Raw genomic sequence first — 19,894 nt, 5'->3', positions numbered from 1 at the left:
GTTCTGTTTTGGTGTAAAATATGGGATACGTCTATCTCCACATCTGTAGTGCTATTACTATCAGGTATGGGCTTTGGAATAGACGGTTTGTTTAAGTCTTTTATCTTGGCTAGGCCAAGACAGGTTGTTTGTTGAATGGTGTCATTCAGGAATATTATCTGTTCTGGGATCATGCAGGCTCTAAATAATGATTCTAGACCTTGTACCTGTCAGTCTTTTGTACCCCAGATGGTTTTTGTCTCAATGTTGTTTTTCCAAAATTCAAAACCAAATGTAGACATTTTTTCATAAAAGTTTTCAGAATAAATCAATTTAGTATTTGTCAACATCGTTTTCATTCCTGTCTTAAAATAAAACGTTTCTGGATCTGTGTTGTTAAACCCTGAGAAGTATGGGAATTTCTCATAAAATGTTTTCAAGCTGCCTTTTGACGGTGTTGGACAATGTTCCCATTGATTATAAGTAAAAACATTTCTAGGATTAGCAGATTTATGCAAATAGTGATGACCATAATGATTATAACAATACATTTCTTCATAATTTGATGAGCCTTCTAAATAATCATGCTCTGTGAATTTTGCTGATATTTCTAAATCTGACATCATGTTATTAATATTTTTAAAGTCCCAATCATCAGAGAAAGTACTTGGTGATAAAAAGTCACTTAATGAAACCTTGAACTGATGTGGATATTTCAAGAGTTCAACCGGGCCATAGATTTCGTAATCCGTTTTGTCCCATGCTACACCCCCAGGTATAGGATTGGCTGTGATATTCACTGATGACAGTTCTCTTTTTTCAATGTGAGAAGATCTGTGAGGCTTTAGGGCCAAAATGATGTTCTGACTTGCTGTGTCCATTGTACTATATTTTCCAGCAATAAATCTACCCAAACATAAAATCATGATGAGCCAAAGTAGGAGGAAAAGTACACCTAACACAATCCATAATTCAATCCATGGTGAAATCAGATATATTTCTTTCAGTTGATAAAATAGTTCAGTCAATTTTTCTTTCAAAGTTTTTGTTGCTGGCGTTTCTTCATGTTCACTTGGATCAACAGAAAAGTCATCGAAATTGATGAAGTAGCCAGATGCAGTTCTGTCAATTGTTGGAATTGCTACCGGATTTTCATTAATCTTTGGATATGTATGTTCAGAGGCTACATCATTGTAGAATGGTGTTTCTTGACGAACTGTTGCAATTTGGGTTTCAAGAGGTACAAGTTCCATGGCTTTGTTGCATAGTCCTTTTTTGTTTACTGCAGGTTTATCAAAAGTGATTAGTCTCTCAGTTTGAACCTCTTGGATTGTAGCAAGGTTTGGTCTTCTGCTACTTCTTGGGAGTCCACTGGACCTACTACTTATTATTGGCCACATGATTAAGGTTTTACCAGGTCGATTGATACAACTCTGTTCTCCTTTGTACCAGCAAGGGGCGGTAGTACTACTGATCTTGTTCCGATGACAGCTAAGACAGGTACTGCTTTTCTGTAAGAAGGCCCAAATTCCTTCTTCACCGCGATCTTTTCTCTGAACAGATCCCCAATCTTTGGAATCCAGACAGGTCTTGCTGGGACAGGTGGTTTTTCTTCAGTGGCCGTTGGCTTTAGCTTTGTGTTACTTAGACTTCTTCTTGTTTCATTTAAGTCCTGTAAAACAGCCAAACGATCTTTGATGTCAAAGGATTTTTCTTTCACCACTGAAGTCTGACAATCTAAATCCCGGATTATCATTCTAGTACCGAACAAAAGTTCGTATGGAGTGATACCTCTTACAGAATTTCTTGGCAGATTATTAGGACTACGTTGGACACTTGTTAGATGTTTGACCCACCCATCATCCGAACCTAATACCCTCGCCGTTATAGATTGCTTTATGTCACGTTTTTTTCTCTCCACTACCGCATGTCCCTCGGGATGGAATGGACTAGAGTACCGCAATGCAATGCCCATGCTGGCCATGGCCTCCTTGTAAGCTCGAGAGCTAAACGCAGGACCTTGGTCAGAATGTAGCATGCCAATTGCGTATGTGCCGATAAAGACTCGCAAATCTTTTATAACAGTTCTGGCGTCAGCCGAACGCTGGGGCCACATCTAAGTGAATCTCGTCTTAATAATTATGGGATCGCCTTTTTCCATCTGGATTTTTGCGTATAGATAGCCTAATGCTTTCTAATAAAGGTATCTGGGCTGGTGTCTGGTCCGGTTCACAACTGCAATCTTTATTGCAGTCCTGACAATTCATTGCAAAGTTGTAAATTTGCACGTTCATCCCCGGCCACCAGTATTGTGATTGTAATTCTATTAGAGATTTCAAGATCTCTTCGTGCCTCAGACCCATTCCCATATGTGCTTCTTGAATCAAGTAAGCCCTCCGGTTCGTGTTTGGAATTACTCTATCCCCCACTCCAGGGATTTGAGCAAAAGGAACGGAGTTCGCATTAATTATGTATTTATTTCCGAGTGGATAATTTAGAGGTAACGCCGCATAGTTGCCTTTCATTGAGGCTTTTACTGCTAGTAGCGTTTCCCCGTCTATATGTTTTTTTAGTATGCTTTTTTGTAGCTACGGAAGTTGGTTTGACAGCTGCCGTTGTGGCTCTGTTAGCCAATGAATTCCCTGCAACGTGAACGCCATCACGTTGATGACTCAGTGTATGTTTCACGTGAGTCTTTTGTAGGTCTTTCTGCAAAAGAACTACTTGTTCCCAAAGTTTTTTATGCTTTATTGTGGCACCAGTCTCATCTTTGTAACCTTTTTTGATCCATGTCTGCTTGTCATTATTGTAACTCTAATAAAAGAGAGAGGGACCCCAAAACCAAAGGGATAGGGTTCCACAATTGACGCAAGTCAGAAAGAAATTCCCTTTGGGTGAATTTATAATGGTACATGGATACTCACAAACATACAAAAAACTACCATCATCTCATATATCACAAGGAAGCAATGTAAACAGGTGAAAATTACAACATATGTGAAAACACTATGGCAAAAATAAGGTATAAAACAATTTATTGAACATACATTACATCAATTAAAAGCTAAACATTGGGAAACACATACAGGACAGTACAATAATCAATAAAAACCATATTCCAATAAAAAGGAGTTCACAGGGGAAAAGGATTAAACTCAAACAAAAACCATTAATTTTGAATTTCTCCTTAATTTATAATCCCAGATTAACTCCTAGGGCGTCGACGCGTTTCGGCGGTATATTCAATTTAATCCGCCTTCTTCAGGACAATGTATATACGCCCTAGGAGTTAATCTGGGATTATAAATTAAGGAGAAATTCAAAATTAATGGTTTTTGTTTGAGTTTAATCCTTTTCCCCTGTGAACTCCTTTTTATTGGAATATGGTTTTTATTGATTATTGTACTGTCCTGTATGTGTTTCCCAATGTTTAGCTTTTAATTGATGTAATGTATGTTCAATAAATTGTTTTATACCTTATTTTTGCCATAGTGTTTTCACATATGTTGTAATTTTCACCTGTTTACATTGCTTCCTTGTGATATATGAGATGATGGTAGTTTTTTGTATGTTTGTGAGTATCCATGTACCATTATAAATTCACCCAAAGGGAATTTCTTTCTGACTTGTGTCATTATTGTAAGACTGGACGCAGTAATGCGAATCGCACACTATTAGTGTGGGGAATTCGCGATCGGCATTTTCAAGCGCCATCTTTAAAGATCTTATTTCAGCTCGCTGAGCTGTACAGTTTCTGAGTGATTCAGTTTTGGTGACCATCGGTCTGAATTTACCTAAGCGCCAGCAACCTTTAACAATCACGGACGCTGCATTGTAAATTTGTTTATCCACAACATAGTGTTATGCAAATCTGTCCGTGTAGATTACACAGGTGTATTGTTCGAGAGGCAGAATTTCGATTGGCAGAGAACATTCACTTTTGTATTCTAGATCTTCTAGTTTTTTCATTTTGGGATCAAAAGCGTGTTTCACGTCTTCTGCAGCAAGAGAACTTTCCCATTGTATCCATTTTGGATCTAATGCCACTGCATTTGGAATGCGCGGTCTCGTTACTGCCTCCAGGGCTGATACTGCTGTTAAAACAGATATGCTTTTGCCTTGGGCTTGGGCTCTTTCTTTTGCTACAGCAGTTTGAACCGCAGTCAGAATTTTTTCAGTAGAACTGAATTTCATTTCAGCTTGTGTATACAAGTGTGATTTATAAGCTATTGGTACCGTTTCTCCCTCATTAGAGGTCAGGTATGTGAATCCGCATCTTCCTGGGATGACTCGGATTACAAGGTTGCGTTCGTTTGCGCGTGTTTGCAGTTTTGTTTTAGTTAACATGTCTGTTTGTAATGTTCTTAATATTTCTGTGTGTTTCTGAGTCCAATTTATTGGTTTGAAATCAGGTTTTATTCATTCATAGAGAGGTTTAACCCTCTCTGCATAATTTAGAATGTATGTTCTTCCGAAATTCAGGAAACCTAGAATTGATTGTAAGTTCTTCAGCGTTTTTGGAGCTTGGAGTACTGCACATTTCTCTAAGAAATTGTCTGCTAGGCTTTTGCCTTCACTTGATAATTCATATCCCAAAAACAGGACAGTTAGATGGGCAATTCGTGACTTTTTAAAGTTGAATTTATACCCTTAAGATGCGAACCCAAGTATGATGGTGTTCACTCTATTCAAGTGTGTCTCCAGGTCGTCGTCTGTAAGATAGATGTCATCGACATATGATAATGCCTCATCATCATACATTTGTAGTAACTCTGTTACCCTGGCTGAGAATAATCCTGGGCTATTCTTGAATCCCTGTGGGAGTCGACAGAATTGTTTCTGGGCCCCCATACAGGAGAAAGCGGTCAAATACCTGCTTTCTGGTGCAATGTTTTGACAAAAGAAACCATTCGAAATATCTAATGTTGTTTTATATTTCTTACGCACAATGTTATTCATTAGTGCTGCACTGTGTGAGTTTTGTACTGCAAATGTTTTGCAGCATGAGTTTAGGTGTCTGTAGTCCAAAACTAGACGATATGTATCGTCTGGCTTGGAGACAGGAAACAAAGGATTGTTCATTTGTGAGGTGCATGTTTCAATCACCCCCTGATATTCAAGTTGATCTAAGAACTCCCTGACTTGTTTTTTAGCTTCTTGCTTAACAGGATACTGCCTTTGTGCAGTCGGTTTATTTATTTATTTATTTATTTTTTTTAAAACCTTTATTGAAACACAAAAGCGTACATACAGAGGCCTACAACCGACCCGGCCGGCCCCAAAATCAATGCGCAGCACAAAATTACAATAGAATGGCTCAGCAGTCACTAGAGAAAAACCCGCCAGTGGTCAAAATGACACATATGAAAAGGGGTGACCGTCGAGCACAGGAGAAATCAGGTTAATTTTAAAGGTTATAAATGAAGAAGAGCAGTTACCATGTGAACCATAATATACGAAGAGGGGGCAAGGAACCCAACAGATGTACAAACCATATCAAAAATCGCAATCGGAGGATTAGCTAAAAATACGCTAACATGATAAAATCATATGCAAAGCGAATAAAGGTCAGAAGGCAATGAAATAACATTCAGGGGCCAAATCATCGTGCAACACAGGACAGGGATGTCATAGACTCCAGCAACGAGGCAACAAAAAGCAGGTGCAAAATCAGAATCGTCAGCAGTGTTACAGGATATGAAGGAGTCTAGTTCAGAAATTGGAGATTCCGAATAAATGCAACGTTACGACATCACGCACTATGCAATACATATGTAGAGACGACAGCCTTCAATGCAGCGCAGCAATGCAAACATGACAAGAGGATATAAGTCCGAGAGCAGTACATCAAGGCACAGTAACCCGCCCACTAAGCGAGTAATATGAACAGGATCACATAACAAAAAAAAAAGGGAACACAGATAATCATCCATTCGAGGAATCGAAACCCCTGACTACAATCATAAGATCATAAAGAAAGAGTTATTAAAGAGGAAAGAAAGAAAAGGGAAGAAAAGTGGGCCATAGAGACAAAGAGAAACATGAAACACACCCCACCCCTACCCCCCACCCAGCATGCAGCGGAAGGCCACGCCCCCCCCCCCCATAGGCACGCCTGTCGCCCCAGAAAACCCGAAAAAGGGAAAATAGGAGGAGGGCCCCCGCTCCGGCCCCAAGTACGCCCCCACCCACCCATCCTGACGAACAAGGAGCCCACCATGATGGAGGGCAAACAACATAGTCATCCCGGTCACTCAAAGTCACACCCACAAACAATGTATCAATCCGGCATCAGAGAATCCAATGAAGACGTAAAAAAGTACAAGTTCAGCCCTGTCCAGTCCGGGTCAAGGTAGTAAGGCGCCGCACGATGTAAGGAAGCAGGTTCGATGAGTCCACAGACACGTTCGGAGTCAAAGCAGCAGCAAAGAGACGAAATGAAGGGAAAGAGATCTTGCAACTCTGTAACACACTGGCCGTCGCAATAACAAAGTAGGGGCGGTCAGGAGATATAAACGCCGAGTGGCAGGTGATAACATCCACAAACATAGAGGCTCGGCTGCAGGTCCCACCAATTCCACAATCAGACTGATCCACGTTCAGGGGTCTCTCAGTGTCAGCACACCGGGGAATTTCGGGCTCCGGATCAGCAAGATGGCCGTCCGCCATTGAACACAGCGCCATTCTCCGCAAATCATCACCGGGCTGCAAACGACTTCGCAATTCGGAATGCAGCTCTGCGAGGGCCCGCAGGACATCTCGCGTTGTAAGTGCCATCGCCCCAGTACCGGTCAGTGCGGCGTGCCGCTCCAGCGAGGAACCCCAGACCCGGGGAAGAAGCAAGCCTCACCAACCGCCAGGAAGGCAAGCGCCGTCCACCACGCAGTTCTCACCAGGCACATACGGGAACAGAAAACACCCACCGCATTGTAAAGCACTTGCCGGGCATAGTCGATTGCTCACTCAGAGCCACACTATGAGTACAGCCATCGGTCGCCGGCAGTGCGTGGAGTGGGGCAGAGTCGTTCCGTGCGGTGGCAAGTGCAGCCGAGTGTGCAAGCAGTGGCATGCGAAGGCGCAAGTCGTTGGCAGGCTATTCTGGGGCGTTGATGCAATCCCAAAGCCGTCACTGCAGGCCGCTACAATCGAAAGTCCCGGGCCGGCTCACCGGGCAAAGATGGCCTCTCGGGGCCGCTGTTGTTCAGCCGCGCATCGGCCGCCACGTCACGCAAGGTCCCGGCCAAATCAGTACCAGGGCCGGAGAGGACGGGGCGATGGATCTCGGCCGTCAGGAGCAGATTCCGAGCCGGAATAACATCGCCGCACTCCAGAGGTGTTCAGCCGGAGTGAGCCGCGACCGGGATGCAGGATCAGTGCCAGGATGGGGCAAAAGGCGAGGGCGAGTTGCGGAGCCGGGCAGCTATGCGGCCATTTTGGCCGCCGTCTTGGCTCCTCCCCCAGTCGGTTGATTTTTTAACTGAATTTTATGGTGAGGAGAATCCTCATCCCATCCTACATGATTTTTATATAATGCAGGGGCTTGGGCTACTGCCCATTTTCTAGCATATGTGTATTTTTTATGAATTGGAATGTGATTTGAGAAGGCTGGCATCATTATTTCTTCTCCATGTGGGCACTCCCTGACAAACTCCGGTGGCCTGTCTTTCTCTGCTAGAAGGATATCATAGCTGTTAGGAAGTGGGTCATGGACTGTCATCACATGACCTACCAGGACAGGTATATAGGTCAGTCCTACCTTTCTTTTCTTGCTTGTTATTGCTATTGTGTGGGTTCCTGGTTGCTGGTTCCTGGTTCCTGTGTTTCCTGGATTCATCCTTGACTTCCTCACAGGCTCGTGAGGACTTTTTGGAACCCCTTTTGGAGTTCTTGTTTTAGGCTCCTGAATTCCTTCCCCCTTCTTTGTTTTCCCTGGTGTAGTCAGTTAGTTTCCCTCTTATCCCATTCCCCTTCCGGTGCTTTCCAGTCCCCGTTATTTGTAGTCTTGGGGTTTATAGGGGCTTCTGTTTTTCCCCTTTATTGTAAGCTTACTCACATTGCCTCGGAGCTGAGAAGTGTGGAGGAGACGCGGAACCGATCGAAACTGCTGTTTCGTTCTTCGCGCTTCCTTTTTTCACTGCTCCATATCGTTATACGCGTAAGTGACGTTTTAGATCATTCCGCGACTTGCTTTCGATTCCGAGGGCTGGAATAGCCGGCTTGTCAACCGCGACCCTTCCAGTCCCTTTCCAAGTGCCGTTTTTAATGCTCGAACTAAAACGGATAGGGTGTTTTTGTCCATGCCGATATTGAGGCATGTTTTTCCCCTAATGCCCAAATAACACGAGGGACACCTATTTTTCATTAATGAATCCCTGAATCCAAGAGACGTTATCTTGGATCAGAATTATCTGCTGTCTGAAGTCTCCACGAAACAAAACCTGCATCCTCAACTGGTAAGCGAAACGTGATTGTTTTGGCAGGACATGGTCACTGGTTTTGGGGTATTTGTATAGGTACATGAATTGTGAAGTGTATTCTTTTTGTTTGTTCAGGTGCAGAAGCGTGGAGGAGGGAGCAGTGAACTCTTTGTTCTACAAGGGTGGAAGGCTTGGTGTCTCCTCATATTCCACCCTCTTTCCAGGTCCATCGGCACACTCATAGTTACTATCTTGTGAGTGGCATATGGGCAAGGGAAGTGGATTGGATCATACTTAGTTCCTGCAGTGTGTGGGCTGAGTGGACGGAACCCAACAGAATAACAAGCCCACGAATTGTCACACTGCCCGGACGGGTATGGAGGAAGACTTAAGGGATCCCTCGGGTGGTGGTACTGGTGTTCCTACCATGCAAGATGTAATGGGGGCATTAGCGGCTTTGCAGGCTCAGGTACAGGACCTACGACAGGAGAATGTGGGCCTGAAACAAGAACTAGGGGCTGTGAGGGCTAGAGAACAGTCGCAACATAGGGGGCAAGGACCGGTTATACAGCCTGCAACATTTCAGTATGGCGGTGGGTCGGGACAGAGTACCGCTGGAGGCGGGGTTCCTATAGCAGTTACCGTCACATCCCCTGTTGCTGTACCTTTGGCTCCCCCTGAGCGGTTTACAGGAGATAGTGACAAGTTTGGCAGGTTTATGAACCAGTGCCAATTACACTTTATGTGTAAGCCTGGTGCCTTTCCCGATGACTCTGCCAAGGTCGCTTTCACTATATCGTATTTGGCTGGCACGGATGCTCAGTGGTCTATTCCCTTAGTAGACAGCGATGATCGCGTGTTGTACGATTATTCGGCGTTCAAGGAGTTGATGCGGGGATTGTTCGCTAAGCATGTTTTTATGCAAGCGAGTGATGCGGAGTGTCAGGATCTGAATCAAGTTGCGCCTACCTGAACTACAACTCCCATGGTCATTGAGTCTAGAACTACTGTGACCATGATCCTTTGCGAAGCCGGATATAGCCGCAAGAAACCCATGTTCAGGTGCTCGTGATTTTGTTTAGTTTGCTGGAGCCTTTCCGTTTGGCTGTATGCTTTCCTGGACGTTTTCCTGAAGCCATTGCCCGTGAAAACTTTGCTGTTCTACTCTGCTGCTGAAAAAGGGTAAAGACTGGTAAAGTACATGCGCGCTCGCACATGTGTGGTCTATTCTGACTTTGATTTGCGACGTGACCTCCGGCTGGGGGTTGCAAATAACGTGCTAGTAAACGTGCAAGTGCCGGATTGCAGGGGGTTGGCCTTCGCAATGCCGGCACGAATTGATATCGTGTGTTATGAAATGGAACTCCTCTTATTGGAATACAAATACTAAAGCGGATGTTGGTAGTGGTTGCTACTACAGCATACCGTGTTTAGGTTTACTTTGGGAACTAGAGACTGTAACTGGATCCGGGTTTGATTTCCTTAGCAGAGTTGGAATCTACAATTTACTTTAAGTTCATTTTGGCAAAGTTACAAAGGTCTCACTGGAACTTTGGAGGTTATTCCTTTTAGGAGTTAGCCTATGGTTGTGGGGTATGTATCTAAGTGACAACAAGTATTTAAGAAGCCATTTGTTCGTTTGCTTTATACATACTGTGCTTCTTGTGTTGTGTACAGGAGCAGGAGGAATAGAAGACGCTATTACTGAATGAAGGGGATGTCATTGTACATATCAGGTGAACCAGGTTTCCATGCGCTTAGCGAGAATGTATTGAGAGTAGACCTTATATCGTTACTAATCCTTGTGTATTTCTGTTGCAGCTTCTTGTCCACTGCTGACCCTCCCTTCTATTCTTTACTTTTGGGTTTTTTCCCATTTTGGGGTTTTTCCCTCACCGTATCACTTGAACACCCTGTGATATTTGTATACAGGGTGTTTGGGAGGTCCGGAGGTGGAGCATTTCTTCTGCACACGGATTCTGCGGAGTGCGGACGTGACAGAATCACGAGCCCAAGAAATACACTCTGCCTGATCCGTGTGGGTGTAGGAGAAATGGCGTCCATGGAGGATGTATTGCATGCTCTAGTGTTGGTACAGCAGGAGTTGGCCGCCTCCAAGGCAGAGACGGCGGCTCTGCGAGAAAAGGTGGATAGGTTGGGGAGTAATCCTTTTAATGCTTCTGCTCCGGCCTCCACGGTACAGGTTACAGTACCCCCGCCCATACCTTTGGCCAATCCCGAAAGGTTCTCAGGAGACCCACGAAAAGTGCAGGTATTTCTGACCCAGGTCCTTATGCACTTTTCTTGTAAGCCCTCTTCTTTTCCTACAAACCATTCCAGGGTGGCATTCACAATATCTTATTTGGTGGGGGACGCTGCTAATTGGGCAGTGCCATTAGTAAAACGTGATGATGCTATTCTGTCTGATTGGTCGGCATTTAGAGCAGAGTTTGAGAGGGTTTTTGATCGGAGGGCTACGTCTTGTAGTGCTGATCGTGAACTACTGGAACTGCGTCAGGGTAAAGGAGAATTGGTTCCTTATCTTACTGCGTTCAATAGATTGGTGGCCGAAGCAGAGTGGCCTGAGGAAAAAAGAATGACTCTTTTTTATTTAGGGTTAAAAGAGGAGCTGAAAGATGTAGTGGCTCAGGTGGATCCTCAGCCCACCACTTATGTGGACATGGTGAATTTGGCATTAAGATTGGATAGCAGGTTAACAGACAGAGGGGTTAGCAGAAGACGATGGGACAAAGGAACGTACAGTTATGAACGGACCCCTCGTCGCAGTCCAAGTGGGCAAGACTCCGCTCCGGAGCCCATGGAGATAGGGGCCCTTAGGGCTCCTTTGTCAAGAGAGGAAAGAGAGAGTAGGAGAGTACAAGGCTTATGCATGTACTGTGGGAAGAAGGGGCACTACGTTAGGGAATGCCCTTCCAAACCCAAGTCATCAGGTGGCTTTACCAGATTTAAGAAGGTGGCAGTTTCTTCCAATGTGTCAGATAACTCAGTGGGGGAAGTAAAAATGCCTAGGGTGGAGGAGGCACAGGAGTGGAAGCTCACCTCATTGTCAGCCGTTGGGTCAGAGGAAACAGAAGCGCATCTGGTGGTAACAATGACTCTTGAAAACGATCAGGTTAAACATCGAGTTATGGTGATGTTGGATTCTGGTGCCACAGGCAACTTTATCGATGATGGTTTAGTAAAACGTTTAGAGTTGCCTCGAGTCCCTAGAGAAAACCCCGAAGATGGTTTGGCTGTTGACGGGCAGCCATTAACGTCAGGTCAAATAACAGAAAGGACTAGTGAGTTAGGGCGGTCTTTGGTTTCGCATGGTTTAATGCATTCAGAAACTCTGACGTTAAACATCATAGCTGCTCCCCAATATGAGGTCATTCTAGGCATGCCTTGGTTGCACAGACACAACCCAGTGGTGGACTGGAAGACCAAGACCTTCCGCTTTGTACCTGAAATTTGTCAGGATCATCTAGTTCCATGTGTCCCATCTCATGTGGCAGTGTTAGCAATCCCGTTTTTGGCCGCTACAGCGGCAGAAAAAGATGTGCAATTACCAATTGAATATAGGGCTTACGGTGATGTATTCAGTGAGAGTAAAGCGAAAACGTTACCCCCTCATAGGGAATATGACTGCCGCATAGATTTGGTGGAGGGAGCCACGCTTCCTACGTGTAGAGTGTATGCTTTGTCAGGGCCTAAAACCACCCATTTGAGGGAATATCTAGATCACTATGTACGTTTGGGATTCATCAGGCCCTCCCGCTCTCCAGCGGCGTCTCCTCTGTTTTTCATCGCTAAGGCTAATGGGGACCTGAGGGCGTGTGTAGACTACCGCAATTTGAATAAGAACACTATACGCAATCGTTACCCTCTTCCCCTTATTCCTGTGTTGCTCGATCAGGTAAGGGAGGCCAAAATCTACACCCGTTTGGACTTGCGTGGGGCTTATCACCTGGTCAGGGTAAGAGAAGGGGACGAGTGGCGTTTAAGACAAGATTCGGTCTTTATGAATACTTGGTGATGCCTTTCGGGCTGTGTAACGCGCCCGCGGCTTTCCAATTTTTTATAAACGACGTGTTGAAAGACTATGTGGATCGTTTTGTAGTTATGTACATAGATGACATACTGATATATTCTCACGACGTTTCAAGTCATACAGCTCAGGTATGTCAGGTTTTGGACAAACTCAGAGAACATAGTTTGTACGTAAAGCTGAGCAAATGTGAATTTGGGGTGCATGAAGAGGAATTCTTGGGGGTGAATCTCAGTCCCCATGGCCTACAGATGTCAGAACGAAAGGTACAGGCTGTTCAGGACTGGCCAGCCCCTAGGAATGTAAAAGAAGTGCAGAGCTTTTTAGGATTTGCGAACTACTATCGCCGATTCATTCTGCATTTTTCTCAGACTGCTGTTCCCATCACAAGGTTGTTGAGAAAGGGTACTTCGTTTGTGTGGACCTCTGAGGCTGACGGTGCTTTTCAGGGCCTGAAAAAAGCTTTCACCACCGCCCCAGTGTTGGCGCATCCTGTACTAGAAAAACCCTTCATAGTAGAAGCGGATGCTTCTAACGCAGCGGTAGGGGCGATACTATCACAGAGAGATCCAGGTACCGGTCAGTTACATCCTGTTGCCTTTTTGTCAAAAAAGCTGAGCCCGTCAGAGGTAAACTACACTATAGCGGAGAAAGAGCTGCTGGCAATTAAACGAGCATTTCAGGAATGGAGACCTTACCTATGGGGATCTAGTCAAGCGGTAACTGTCTACACTGACCATCGGAATCTCCAATACATGTCCTCTGCTCGACACTTGACACAAAGACAAATGAGGTGGATGCTGTTTTTCTCTGAATATAACTTTGTCGTAACATTCAGGCCTGGGGTAGAGAACAAGAAAGCGGATGCGCTGTCCAGGCAGGAAATGGAATCAGAGCCAATTGGGGAAGTACAGCAACCCATAATTTCGCCTACCAAGGTAGTGTGTGCGGTTCGAGCTGAGAGGTTTTTGGGAGACATTCGGAGTTCCAGGTCCTTGGGGTCATGGGAACGATGGGCGGCTCAGAAACCAGGCCGAAAGGTGAGACAGGGTCTGCCTTTTCAGGGGGAGTGTTTGTTCTTACCTACTGAGGAGTTGCGGATTAAGGCTTTCAGTTGGTGCCATGTGGTTCCGTCAGCAGGACATCCGGGGGTTACCAAGACGGTGCAACTGCTTAGAAGGTATTTCTGGTGGGAGTCACTGGTTTCGGATGCCACCAAGTGGATAGGCAAGTGTGAGACCTGTGCTAGAGCTAAGGGAGAGAACACAAAACGGAAAGGACTATTGATGCCTATGCCGACCCCCCTTCGCCCTTGGCAGAATATAAGTCTGGATTTTATAACAGGCCTACCTTTGGATCAGGGCAATTCTGCGGTGTTGGTTGTGGTTGACAATCTGACTAAGATGGGACATTTTATACCCTGTGTGAATCTCCCTACGGCAGGTCAGACAGCTCAAATTTTGGCCTCACAGGTCATAAGGTTACATGGCATTCCCCGGGTTATAGTGTCAGACAGGGGGCCACAGTTCATCGCTCGCTTTTGGCAAATGTGGTGCAAAGCTTTGGGGGTGGAGTCTGCGCTCTCTACCAGCTTCCATCCTCAAACCGATGGCCAAACCGAACGCCTGAACCAGACTTTGAAGAAATACTTGCGCTGTTACTCTGAGGCAGCCCACGAGTCCTGGGTGGATTTACTGTGGATGGCTGAGTTGTCCTATAATAACACATGGCACAGTTCGACTGGTATGTCCCCTTTCAAGGCTAACTTTGGGTATGATGCTAACACATTGCCAATTGACATTCCTGTGGAAGTGGCCAATCAACCCTCAGTGAGAGACCGTATTCTGGCTTTGAGGAAGGTGCACAGGGGGGTTCAAAAGCATTTATTGAAAGCTAAGGAGGTGTACAAAAAATGGGAGGACAAACATCGTGCTCCTGGTCCTGTGTTCCGGGTAGGTGACTTGGTGTGGCTCTCAACCAGATACATCAGGTTCAAACTGAGGAGTGTCTTTCACCCTCGGTTCATAGGTCCTTATCCCATAGTGCGTCAAGTGAATCCTGTGGCTTACAAGCTGAAGTTGCCCTCCTCATTGAGAATACATCCTGTGTTTCATGTACAGTTGTTGAAAAGAGCCCTCTCAGCGCGCAGAAAGGCGCCACCTCCGGTCATCTCCGATGGGGGCGTGGAATACGAGGTGAAGGCAATTCGCGACTCGGAACTCCGGCGGGGGGTGCTTTGGTATTTGGTCTCATGGAAGGGGTATACTGCTGAAGATGACTCTTGGGAGCCTTGGCATCATGTGCACGCCCCCGGTGCGGTCAGGTCTTTCCATGCTCGGTTTCCCTCCAAGCCGGGTCCTAGGAGGCGCTTGGGAGGAGGGCGTACTGTCAGGATCTGAATCAAGTTGCGCCTACCTGAACTACAACTCCCATGGTCAGTGAGTCTAGAACTACTGTGACCATGATCCTTTGCGAAGCCGGATATAGCCGCAAGAAACCCATGTTCAGGTGCTCGTGATTTTGTTTAGTTTGCTGGAGCCTTTCCGTTTGGCTGTATGCTTTCCTGGACGTTTTCCTGAAGCCATTGCCCGTGAAAACTTTGCTGTTCTACTCTGCTGCTGAAAAAGGGTAAAGACTGGTAAAGTACATGCGCGCTCGCACATGTGTGGTCTATTCTGACTTTGATTTGAGCAATCTGCTCGTATCTATTTTTGAACCTCGCGGCTGCAAGGTAGGAGGAGTACAGGAGCAAGCTGTCATTTAATTCTGTGCTCTGTCCTGCGACGTGACCTCCGGCTGGGGGTTGCAAATAACGTGCTAGTAAACGTGCAAGTGCCGGATTGCAGGGGGGTTGGCCTTCGCAATGCCGGCACGAATTGATATCGTGTGTTATGAAATGGAACTCCTCTTATTGGAATACAAATACTAAAGCGGATGTTGGTAGTGGTTGCTACTACAGCATACCGTGTTTAGGTTTACTTTGGGAACTAGAGACTGTAACTGGATCCGGGTTTGATTTCCTTAGCAGAGTTGGAATCTGCAATTTACTTTAAGTTCATTTTGGCAAAGTTACAAAGGTCTCACTGGAACTTTGGAGGTTATTCCTTTTAGGAGTTAGCCTATGGTTGTGGGGTATGTATCTAAGTGACAACAAGTATTTAAGAAGCCATTTGTTCGTTTGCTTTATACATACTGTGCTTCTTGTGTTGTGTACAGGAGCAGGAGGAATAGAAGACGCTATTACTGAATGAAGGGGATGTCATTGTACATATCAGGTGAACCAGGTTTCCATGCGCTTAGCGAGAATGTATTGAGAGTAGACCTTATATCGTTACTAATCCTTGTGTATTTCTGTTGCAGCTTCTTGTTCACTGCTGACCCTCCCTTCTATTCTTTACTTTTGGCTTTTTTCCCCTTTTGGGGTTTTTCCCTCACCGTATCACTTGAACACCCTGTGATATTTGTATACAGGGTGTTTGGGAGGTCCGGAGGTGGAGCATTTCTTCTGCACACGGATTCTGCGGAGTGCGGATGTGACACGGAGCTTTTGAAGCTACGGCAGGGCAGGCAGGATTTATTAATGTACATCGCCTCGTTTAACAGGTTGGTCTCCGAAACTCATTGGCCTATGGAGAAGAGGACTTCCTTGTTCTACCAGGGTCTATGTGAGGACCTTAAGGATGTGGTGTCACAGGTGGTAGATCCACCTGATGACTGTGCTGCGTTCATCGATCTCGTAGTAAAGTTAAACCATCGATTGTCAGAGAGGCGTGGGGAACGTAATCGTTTCCAGGTATCCCGGGGAAGTTATGTTAAACCTGAGGCAAAACCCATTGGGGAGAACAAGACAGCGCCTGAACCTATGGAAATAGGAGGGGTAAGAGGGCCCTTGACTCCGGAAGAGAAGAAAAGGAGGAGGGAGTTGAATCTCTGTTTGTATTGTGGACAGGGAGGCCATTTTGCCAGGGAATGTCCTGTGAAGCTGTCAGGTGTGGGGTATGGTAAGAAGGTAGCGTTTATCCAGGTGGACGGGCGCTTACAAGAGGAGGAGGACCGGGAGAGACAGTATGAGGTACTGGGGGCAATAGATCAGGCACCTAGGCATTTTATTATTAACGCCCATCTTTTGCTTTCTGGGCACAGTCAAGTACCTGTGTCAGTGTTGCTGGATTCCGGCGCAACCGGTAACTTTATCGACATTTCTTTGGCGGATAAATTACTGATTCCCTGTCATTACAAGGAACAGCCGGAACCGGTGAGAGCCATAGATGGGACTGAACTGACATCGGGTTGTATTACCCGTCAGACTGTTCCTTTACGGTTACTGTGCGAGAACGGACATTCTGAAACAGTGTTTTTTGATCTGATAGACGCTCCTTCCTTTGGGTTGGTGTTGGGGGTTCCCTGGCTACAGGAACATAATCCTAAGATCGACTGGGTGCAGCGTTTGGTGACGTTGGATTCCGTTTATTGTTTGAAACATTGTTATAATGTGGCCAGTGACCGGACCCCCCCTTTGTCCTGTGCGGTGACTGAGGTGGGCTCTGTTCCATTGCAGTATTCTGCTTTCAAAGATGTTTTTGATAAAGGACATGCTCAGGGTCTTCCTCCGCACAGGTCTTTCGACTGTAAGATAGATTTGGTGCCGGGTATCCCTTTACCATGTAGCCGCATATATGCACTGTCAGAACCTGAGGAGCTGCATCTCAAGGAATACATAGATGAGATGTTAAAGTTGGGTTTCATCCGTCCCTCCTGTTCGCCTGTGTCATCGGCGATTTTCTTCATACCAAAGAAGGAGGGGTCGTTGAGGGACTGTGTGGACTATAGGGCCTTGAATAAAGCCACGGTGAAGAACAAGTACCCTCTTCCACTTATCCCCGTGTTGTTGGACCAGCACCACAAAGCCACGGTGTTTACCAAATTGGATTTGCGGAGCGCTTATTATCTTATCCGTGTTTGACCTGGGGATGAGTGGAAGACGGCTTTTAAGACCAAACATGGTTTGAATACTGTGTAATGCCGTTTGGTTTATGTAATGCGCCAGCGGCATTTCAGTTCTTCATTAACGAGGTCCTTAGCGAATATTTGGATAGAACTGTCATCGTCTATCTGGATGACATACTCATCTTTTCGGAGATTGGGGCTGAACATCAAGAACATGTGGCACAAGTGCTACAGAAATTGCAGGAACATCATCTGTATGTCAAACTAGAAAAGTGTCAGTTCAGCACCTCTGAGGTGGAGTTCTTGGGATTTATTATCACGGCGGAAGGTATCCGGATGGATCCTAAAAAGATACAGGCCATCGTGACCTGGCTCATACCATCTACTGTGAAGCACATACAGGTGCTTTTGGGGTTTGTCAATTTTTATCGGCATTTTATATCTCATTTTTCCGATATAGTGGCACCCATGACACGCCTGTTGAGGAAGGGGGTTCCCTTTGTTTGGTCTGTTGAGGCTCAGGACGCTTTCCAGCTGTTGCTCAGGCAATTTACGTTGGCACCCGTGTTGGTGCATCCTGATCCTGCCCTGCCGTTCTTTGTTGAAACAGACGCTTCAATGTGTGCGGTGGGTGGGGTGTTATCCCAACGGGAGCAAGACACTGTCCATATGCACCCCATCGCCTTTTTTTTCTAAAACTTTGTTGCCGGCGGAACGTAACTACACTGTGGCGGAGAGGGAATTGTTGGCTGTGAAGTTGGCCTTTGAGGATTGGCGCCATTATTTATGGGGCGCCCGGCATACCATTACCATCTATACCGACCATAAAAACCTAGAGTTTTTTCGATCTGCTCGGGCTTTGACACCACGGCAAATGCGGTGGGTCCTATTCTTTAATGAATATGACTTTATTATAACATACAGACCGGCAGCACAGCAGATTAAATCCGACGCTCTTTCTCAGATTCATGTTGATCTTAGGGAAGTGAGTCCCTTGAGAGAAGATAGGCCTATGATTGATGGTGAAAGAATCATTGGAGCCGTAACAGCTGATGACTTCCCTTCTCTAGTGAAAGAGCGGTTGTGTCAGATGGATTTGGCTCCCTGGTTAGCACTGCCCCAGGTCGTCGCTCAGGATGGGTTGTTGTACCATGAGAGTCGGTTGTTTGTTCCCCCCGTCTTGAGAGAAATGGTTTTGGAGTGGTGTCATTCTTCTGCATTGGTGGCGCATCCCGGGATGCGGAAAACGAAGGAGTTGTGTTTGAGATGGTTTTGGTGGGAGACTTTGGCGAGAGATATCCAAAGTTATGTGACCGCTTGCCCTATTTGTGCCATTAGTAAGCCTTCGCACTGTAAGCCCTCTGGTCTTTTGCAGCCCTTAGAGGTCCCTCCTACCCCTTGGCATACCATCAGTATGGATTTTGTGACTGATTTACCATCAGTGTCTGGATTTACCGCCATTCTGGTGGTGGTAGATCTATTTACGAAAATGGCGAATTTCATCCCACTATCCAAAATTCCTACGGCTAAGGAGATGGCTTTGGTATTTATGGCCTCGGTTGTGAGGATACATGGCTTACCGTCTGTAATTATATCTGACAGGGGGGCTCAGTTCGTGTCTCATTTTTGGACGGAGCTGTGCTTAGTGCTCAAGACTGAAATACGGTTGTCATCAGCGTATCATCCGCAGTCCGCTGGTCAGATTGAGCGCACCAATCAGACCATGGAGCAATATTTGAGGTGCCTTGTTTCGTCCTTGTCATGTGATTGGGTAACTGCTCTTCCCATAGCGGAGTTTGCCTATAACAACAGTCTGCATTCCGCTTTGGGTATGACACCTTTTTATTGTTCCTTGGGGTACTATCCTAGAGCATTAGCTATCCAACCCACTGGGCATGTGCCAGCCATAGATGATGTGTGTAAGAGGTTGAGTGACATCTGGGGTTTGGCAAGGAACGGTTGCTGGAAGCCAAGGCTGATATGAAACTGCAGGCAGATAGGCATCGAGTCCCTGCCCCTTGTTATCGGGTTGGAGATCAGGTTTGGTTAGCTTCACGTAATCTGAGAATGCAGGGTTCCCGTAAATTGCAACCTCGGTTTGTGGGCCCTCTTCCGGTTGTTCAGGTGATTAATCCGGTGGCTATGAAGCTCCAGTTGCCACAGGAATGTAAGGTCCATCCTGTGTTCCACACGTCATTGTTGAAACCCTATGTACCCTCTGCTCAGGTGCTGCCCCCTCCCCCTCCTTTGGTAGTCGATGGACAGGTTGAGTTTGAGGTCCAGGCTATTTTTGATTCCAGGCGTAGGAGGGGTCATCTTTACTATCTGGTGGATTGGAAGGGATATGCCCCTGAGGACAGGATGTGGGAGCCGGCTGGGGGGCTGCATGCACCTCGTTTGGTCAGGTTGTTCCATAGACAGCATCCCTTGAAACCCCGCCCGGTGGGGAGGATCATTGGGGGGGTACTGTTAGGAAGTGGGTCTAGTCCCCTTTCAGTGATCA

Source organism: Lissotriton helveticus, chromosome 9, assembly GCF_964261635.1.
Source record: "Lissotriton helveticus chromosome 9, aLisHel1.1, whole genome shotgun sequence".
Taxonomy (NCBI): Eukaryota; Metazoa; Chordata; class Amphibia; order Caudata; family Salamandridae; genus Lissotriton; species Lissotriton helveticus.
The sequence above is the reverse complement of the archived record's forward strand: the minus strand, read 5'-3'. Positions refer to the sequence as shown.